Genomic DNA, 8,080 nt, shown 5'->3' on the forward strand with positions numbered 1-8,080 from the left:
GTTTCACCTGATGTCTCAGGTAGCCAATGACTCACTAGTGAAGCTGCTCAAGCCCCGGGCATGGCAGTGCTGCACTGCAAGGAAGAAACTAACTGCATGTTGCTAGTGAGATTAGCTGGTGGGTGGGTCAGTGTAACAGGTCTGCAGTTGTGTATTCTGTCAGTGTGGGTTGCTAAGTGCTGTTATAATTTAGTTGGGAAGTGCATCTTTCAATGGCTAAACTGCTGAGTCTTGGGAGGTGCTTCAGAAGCCCAGGCTTTCTTTTGCCACTGCAGTGGGAAGTGGTCCCTCAGTGAAAATGCTCTGTTTTCTGCATCTAGCAATAAGAGCAACTCTGGACCTCCCTTTCCTCCCCTTCTGTGGCCACTCTGAAGATGTATGTCTGGGCCCCCTGGCTGAACACATGTGCATCTATTCAAGCAGGAAGACAGTCCTCAGCAGATGTATTTCCCTCCTTATGTCAGAACAGATCTAAGAACTGCAGAAACAGGAGTCCTGAGTGATAGGCATGAGGGGCTAACACCCACCATCTGTCCCGTAAGTGGGGTGATAGTCCAGCTCCCAGTTTTCTCTACACAGTTTTGTGTTGCCCCAGTGGCCATATGAACCAGCCTGAGATCTCTATTGCAACACCACTATGACATGGACTCCCTTTGGCTGTAGAGATGCTATGGGGAAATGGAAAACTCTTGGGTCCCTGTGGTGACAACATGGTCATATGAACAAACCTGTGTCTAGAGAAAGGGAGGCTCCATCAATGAGAGTCCTGAGACATGTTTGAATATACAGTGTTTTATTTGGTCAACAAGAAGAATCACATTAGCTTTGGCAGTGAGTCACTACCCATAACACATTCATGGGGAACAAAGCACATAGAATGAAGAGAAAAGGGATGCAGTTAGTTCTTTAAATTAACTCAGTGGCAAAAATAGCTTATCAAAACCACATATTGACACTTGAGATTTCACATAAATAAAAGTTCAGCAATAAGTCATGGTCAGGTTCAGCATCTTTGTAAAGTGGGCAGGTATTCCTGAACCCACTGTTCTTGGGGATCAGCACAGATGGGTTTATTTCTAAGCTCCAGTCTGTAACCAGAGAGAAAAGGAACCGTGAGGCAGTGAGGAAATATGTCACCCATACACCCTTGTCACAGTTCCTGTGCCCGTAGAACCAGGGCAGTTACTGACTGACAGTGCTGGGAAATGAAGCCCTTTGCACTGAAATGCTCTTTGCCTTGTCATGAAACTACCTCTTGGAGGCAAGGAATTGGCTGAGGTGGCTGGACTCAGCCACAGCACTCTAGAAGCTGCTGCTGGGCTCTTGCTGCCTAATTAATCAACACACTTTGGTGCTGGCCTGCAGCCTCTTTTCCTAGGGCCGTCTGTGTCCCTCACAGCATTGCTTTGCAGGACCCCTGGCTTGCCCAGCACTGAGTGAGCACATACAGTACCCTTGGTACATCTCTGACTGCTTCTGCCCCTGAATCTGAGCAGCCAGACATGGAGATTCACCAGCAGTGCCACCTTACTGAGCTTGCACCATATAACAGGGAATTCAATTTATTGCTCATTTTCAGTTTCCATTTCTAGTTTGGTAATTCAGGGTAATGACTATCACATCCATTTTTTTGGAGTAATTTAAAAAATTATGAGTTCAGACATTTGGTAAAAATAGGCAGGCCAGGACATGACCTATGAGTATTTATAACACTTGATCAACATATTATGGTGTCATTGGCACTTAAAATTCAACATGACAACATAGCTTCTGACAAGTACCTCTTTCCTGAAAAGCATAAGGGTAGTAGAGACCACAGACTGTGTCTCAAACCTATTAGGTTTTTGGATAAAGGGAAAGAAATGTGGTTGTGGCATTTCTTTTACTCACAGACAGAGTAACAGATGCAGAAGGAAAGAGAAATCTCAAATCCATACTTACAGCACACCATCATGGGGGCAGGTTTTAGCTGTATCTCTGTAACATTTGATCAGTTTGTGAGGGATTCTTTTTTTTAACAAAATTGTTGGAATAGCAGCAGGTGACCTTGTTGTTGATCACTGGAAAGAAGAAATAGTGATTCACTCCCATTTCCCTGCAGCCAGTTTGAATAGATCTCCATGTTGAATGTCTTATGGTGAAGTTAGTTCTGTTTGCTGGGGGCCAGACCCCTGTATGAGAGCTGGAGTGGACTCTTGATGGATTCCTCTTTCTCCTTCCCCAGTCAGGTGGCTTATATGCATGGAAGGTTCTGCACTCCAACGGCACAATACTGCACCCTGACAAGAGTTCCTGCTTGATTTTGTCCTGGTCTTTTGCCCAAAGGCATAACAGGGCAGGACTATGCTATGAACAACTGTGGTACATGGGGAAACACCTGCTGACATGAAGCCAATGGCACTGGCTGTTATTTTGTTGCCCATCCTTAGTTACGCTACTGCTGTGAGCAGCAGCTATTTTTTACACACTCCATCCCCCAAAGGCAGTGCCTGGGACTGCTGTCCTGGTGGCCTTCCCCCCTCCTCCCAGTTATATTGTTGCTGCCTTTGCCTCTTTGTACTTCACTTGCTGAGTTGGCAGCAGCATGATAAGTGTACTTATCCTTTCATCACAGGGGGGTGAGGCTTCAAAATAAATACTGATGATGTTCAGCCCCTCCAACATAGGGTGCTGAAGTACTGCAGATGGGATCCAGGGCTCAAACAAACACAGGCTTAGGATACAGCAGATGTCCAGAGCATGCCAGGGCCCATGTTCATTCACTTTGGTGGGGGTTGGACAGCTGGACCCTGCAGGCTGCTCTGAACATCCTGGCCTCAGTGACCCTATATGACAAAAGCCAGAACTGGGGCACTCCCACCTGGCATCCTTTCTTCAATATATCCCTTCCCTTCTACAACTCCCTGAATCTTGTACCAGCTGGAAGTGCCTCAGAGTTCAGGGGTTGTGCGGAAAGCAGCAGGTGCCAGGCTGCCCTATGGAGAATGAAAGGGGCTGAGTGGGAACTTACTATCATTGCTGTGGGCTTCAGTCCACACAGCTACAAGAAGCAGAGCTGCCAGGGTCAAGGTGGTGACCTTCACTTCCAGGTTGGTTGTCTGACCACTGGCTCTGGCAGAGGTAGCTTCGGTGGTCTAGAGATGCGTGGCATTCCCCTGGTCCTTCTCTACCTTTTATAGCCTTCAGCAGGGATTTTCCATGACTGCTCTGGAGTGTCCATGGAGGTGGAAAGGAAGGGGATGGAGGCAAATGGTTATTAATAAAAAGAAAAGGTGAACAAATGGAAACTATTTCTCTACCCAGCTCCTCTACAGCCATTTCTGACCACACTCTTCAGAGACCTGTCACTAGAACGCCTCTGTCTGATCGAGAGATAAGGAACCAGCCCTGCACATGCTCAGGGAGGAGAGGAGGGGCTGGGCAATTAGTTTGAGTTCAGGTTCAGTTCTTTGCAAACCACACAGGATGATGCTTTCTTTCCATGCTCATGTGTATGTTATGACTTCTCTTTGAAAGCTGGAAATCCAGCCTTGCCCATCGTCTGAGAATGAGCAGATCCTAGGCAGGTAGATTGGATCCCAGAGAAATTTGCTCCTATCCCAGCACACTGTAGAGCTTCAGCCGGTGGATAGCCTCAAGGGCCCTTCCTCCCATGCTGCCTGTGTGCCTCCATGTATGAAAAAGCATCATACTTGTGGCCCCTAAAGGTCTGGATGCTGCATCCTGTTAATGCAAGTAGGCTGCCCTGGTGCAGCACTTGCAGTTTGGCCATCACAGGTTTTAAGGGAAAAGCTCCAGGAACCTCCAAAATCCAAAACATGAGCGAAAGGGGAACACAGCTGTAAGATGTGGCTTTTTCTGTAAGGGATCCTGAAACGCATCTTCAACAGTGGGTTACAGAGGCACAGGGAAGGTTAAGTAATTCACCAGAGACTACTCAGAGATTGTGCAGTGTCTGAAGCTGAATACCTGAATGCCATAGCTCAATGCTATGGTCCTTGCCTGCTTCATCGTCTTCTAAGCCACTGAGAGAAGGGCCTGACATGGGGCCTCATGCCCTAACAGCACAAGTTCCTAGGAAAGAGCTTGAACCTGTTGGCGGCAATGGTGGCATGTTCTCTTCTTTGCAACCCACCTCAAGGAGGCTGGGGCTCCACATCCTCATGGCTGCCTTTCCAGTTCTGAGCAAGTTTATAGATGTAGTTGTAGCCTCATAGGTATCTAGGGGGAAAAATTGGATCTCAGTTTTATGGGTGTAAACAGAGATGAGTGCTGTGGACTCAGTAGCATGATTCCAGGTTTACACAAAGAGGAAGAACAGAGCTGACTGCTGTGTCCACCTGGCCACTGGGATCTCAGACATCTGAGTGCTCTGAACAGCAGGTGCAAACAATGGAGGACCTGCCCCTTGTGATGTTGGTGAAAAAGGCACCATGTCTGCTTCCTAATCCTGTCCTGTCAGTGATGAGAACTGCAGGCTCCATATGAGACTTCCAGGGGCAGTACTAGGGTCACTCTTTTTTTGGCTCCCGTGCCAGGGACTCTGCTTTAGATGCTGTAGGCTCCACACTTCCTTCCTGCTCACATTGTGGAGCCAGTAATGCTGGCACAGATAATGGTGCCTGGTACTTTTCATTATAAGATCCTCATTTCTCTTGCTTCAAGCACTGCCAAACTGAAAGACAATGGACCACAATTCCATGCAGATACTGAGGGGTCTTTTGGAGGCAGTGCTTGAAGGTACTGGCAATCAGCAGTGACCTTAATCCTTTGGGCTGGCTTTTTCCATGGCAAACAGTGCCATGGAAAAGGCAGTGCCTTTTTCCTTTTCAGTGTCTCGTTGGCAAGTCTCAGCTCACATAGCCCTGTGCTTCCAGGGCTGTATCTCTGCAGGCCCTGGGTGTGCTCCCTACATCAGCAGGGCTCTAAGCCAGGCCCCTGGCACCATCAACAAGAGTTCCTTGTGCTGAGCATCCTGCTCTAAAGCCAATCATGGAGTTGTGGAGGAGGATGGCCTGTGACCTGTGGTCTGCAGCTCAGACACACCTTTCTGTACACTGATCAGTATCCCTTGCTAGGACCTGCTGATAGGCCTAATCTCCTCCACAGGCTGTCCTGATGTCCTTGGGATCAGTGGGACTGTTCAGCAGGATTCAGTGGGAACAAGACGGGACCTCTGAATGTATGCTGGGCTCCACACAGAGTATCCAAAGCTGATTGAAGGGGAAGGTCCCAGCTTTCTTCTCACCTGTTTAAAGCCTCAGCAGAGGTAAACATTTACAGCAAGTAAAAGCTGGAGCCACCCACAGCTCCTTCACAGAGGGGGAGCATAGAAGCCCCTTACACAGACTCCTTGGCCTTCCTCTAGCTCTGCCATGGATCCTTCATTGCCCCACAAACCCCTGCTGCCAAGGAATCAGTAGCCTGCAGGTCTACTCTTCTGTCACCGCCACCTACCTTCCTGGTCAGCATATGGCTCTAAAAGCGCCAGGGCCAGTGGGAAAAGAAGAATATGAGTCGCTATTGACATTCTCTCCTCTTTATGGGTTCATACTGATCTTATTTAATCTGGAGAGGAGAAGATTGAGGAAAGATTTAATAGCAGACTTGAACAACCCGAAGGGTCATTCCAAAGAGGATGGAGCTATAAACTGTTCTCAGCAGGGGCAGATGACAGACTAAAAAGCAATGGTCTCAAGTTGCAGCAAGGGAAGTTTAGGTTATCTATTAGGAACAACTTTCCAGGAATGTGCTGACAGGATAGAGGATACACAGTATGCTGACTGCAGAGAGACCAGTCCAAACCAACACCTGGATTATGTCTCCATTTCTCTATCTAGATATTTGATTCCTTCAGCTAGGTAGTGCTGCCCTTTCTCTTCTGAGTAGTTATAGAAATCAAGGACACTGCCCAGGTGGACATGGATGACGGTGTCCCAAAGATACCACCATCTCTGCACAGGCTGATTCTTCTCCCACTTACTCTGGTACACATCCAGAACCACTCCAGACAGCTCAGTGGATCCCTGCCTCGGTAACGCAGTCTGTAAGGCCTTGAATGCACAATGCCAAACTGCAGGAGGTCATCTGGACACTAAGAAGCTGGACCAAAGGGCAGCCATTTGTACTCATTTGGACCCTGCTCTGCAGAGGTCTGAATGACCTGGGCTGCCTAGCAGCAAGGACTAGGGCCACCATGTGACCAGTGTTTCTACTAAATTGTTAGAGAGAAGGTTAAGGCTGGACATCAGAAGACATTACTTTACAGTTAGGGCTGCCAGGCTCTGGAATGGGCTCCCAAGTGAGGTGGTACTGTCTCTTACCTTGGGGGTCTTCAAGAGGATGCTGGACAGATATTTAGCTGGGGTGATATGACCCTGGCACCTGTTCCTGCCCAGGGCAGGGGGTCAGACCTGATGATCTGTTTAGGTCTCTTCTGACCCTAAGCACTATGATACTATGATACTTGGCTATATAACCACAACACAGATAATTCATTTTGGAGTCTAATCTGCTGCTCTCCTGCAGGGCCATTTACCACAGGGGGGGGTTACCCGTGGTTTACACCCAAGCAAGGCCCTAGGGTTTTCAATGTGGTCTAGGACTTCTATGTTCAACCCCCTTCATATCCCAGGGATGCCCTGACACTTCCCTCATCTGTTTGGATCTCCTGGAACCAGCTGACTGCAGGTCCCTTCTCCCCATGGGAAGTGGGAGCAGGGGAGTGGAGCAGATTTGGACATCTGTACTCACTCTGGAGGCAGAAGGCAGCCATCAAGAGAAGCAGACAAGTGTAACCCGGGTGGTACATAGCTGGTATCCCCTCTTCAATTGAAGGGATGTCAGTAGGTGCATGTATGCTGTGGGAGCGTGACTGCCTGCAGGCCAGCTCACCTCCTTTCCCTACAGAACAGAGCAGAGACCAGGGACACCCAGTGATACTTAACTATTTATAGGTTTAATGGTACAACATAATATAAAACTTATAAACATAAGGTTATATACATAATATGTACACATATATGTTATTTACAAATATAGGTTTACACAGACAATAACTCTTATTAACCCTGAACTCAGGCACAGGCCTTAATCCTCTGTGGCCTTCTGGTTAGTATGCAGCCCCTGCTCTTCAACAGGACCCTCCAGGCAGCAGGCAAAAGAACACTCAATGATAAATCACAGGTTAGACAACAAATCAACAAAAGGAAGATCTGGCAGTGGTGGGACAATAACTGAACATACACAGTAAGATTACATCAAATGAGATACACATGCATGAAGATAACCAATAAAATAGATTCAGATGTAGAGCTGAGGCTGTGCTGGCAGACCTTACTATCAAACTAAATAGAACAGCTTACAGTTAGTAACAGCTTACTCTCATAATACAACAATAAGGATGCATGGTTACAACGAGAATCCCAATGCCACAAGGAACCAGAACACAACAATGGCACAGCAGCTGTGCCCAAAGAAGAAATGGTATGGGGAAGCATCCTGTTACCCAAAGGAACCCCATCAGCCTCTCCTAGGTCACCCAAGTAGGAGGGGGGCTGTAACCATGAAACCACCCTTAACCAACAGAGGCCCTAGATTCCTCTCTATATCATCCCCTCCTGATCAAGGCTTCCCTTTGATTACTCAAAATTGAGAGGGCCCCTCCTCCCCAGTAGAAATCCCTTCCAGGGTAACTCATGACTCCCAGCAGGTTTGGAGGGCTAGGCCCATCTCTATCTGTGGGTTGGATGTGGGATGTCCTCCCTCACTGGGGTGGTCAACCTTTCAGGTCACAACTCATTGCAGGAGGACCTGAGTTGTCTCGTGCAGCCACCGGGCCTGTCAGCTCTCTCTCAACCCTGGGCACTGCCCTGTGCATTGAAGGGGTGCCTGCCTCATGCAGGGATGCGGACCTGTGCTGCCTTGTGCAGCTATGATGTCCTGTCAGCTCCACTCAGCTTTTAGCCCCATGCACTACCCATTCACTGATGGGGCAACCGCCTCATGCTGGGATGGGGATCCATGCTGCCTTGTGCAGCCACGGCATCTTGTCAGCTCTGCACAGCTACATGCACAGCCT

General features: G+C 48.3%; 1 long non-coding RNA gene across 1 annotated transcript; it reads right to left on the minus strand.

Moving 5' to 3' along the window:
* Positions 1-784: 784 nt before the first annotated feature.
* Positions 785-6,896, minus strand: LOC109284494 (uncharacterized). Its single transcript, XR_002091972.1, has 4 exons — positions 6,754-6,896; positions 4,136-4,221; positions 3,011-3,207; positions 785-2,060 (listed from the first exon to the last, which is right to left on the minus strand). It is a non-coding gene; the product is annotated as an uncharacterized LOC109284494 (long non-coding RNA).
* Between the last annotated feature and the right edge of the window lie 1,184 nt (positions 6,897-8,080).

This window comes from Alligator mississippiensis, chromosome 14 (genome assembly GCF_030867095.1).
Source record: "Alligator mississippiensis isolate rAllMis1 chromosome 14, rAllMis1, whole genome shotgun sequence".
In the NCBI taxonomy this organism is placed as follows: domain Eukaryota; kingdom Metazoa; phylum Chordata; order Crocodylia; family Alligatoridae; genus Alligator; species Alligator mississippiensis.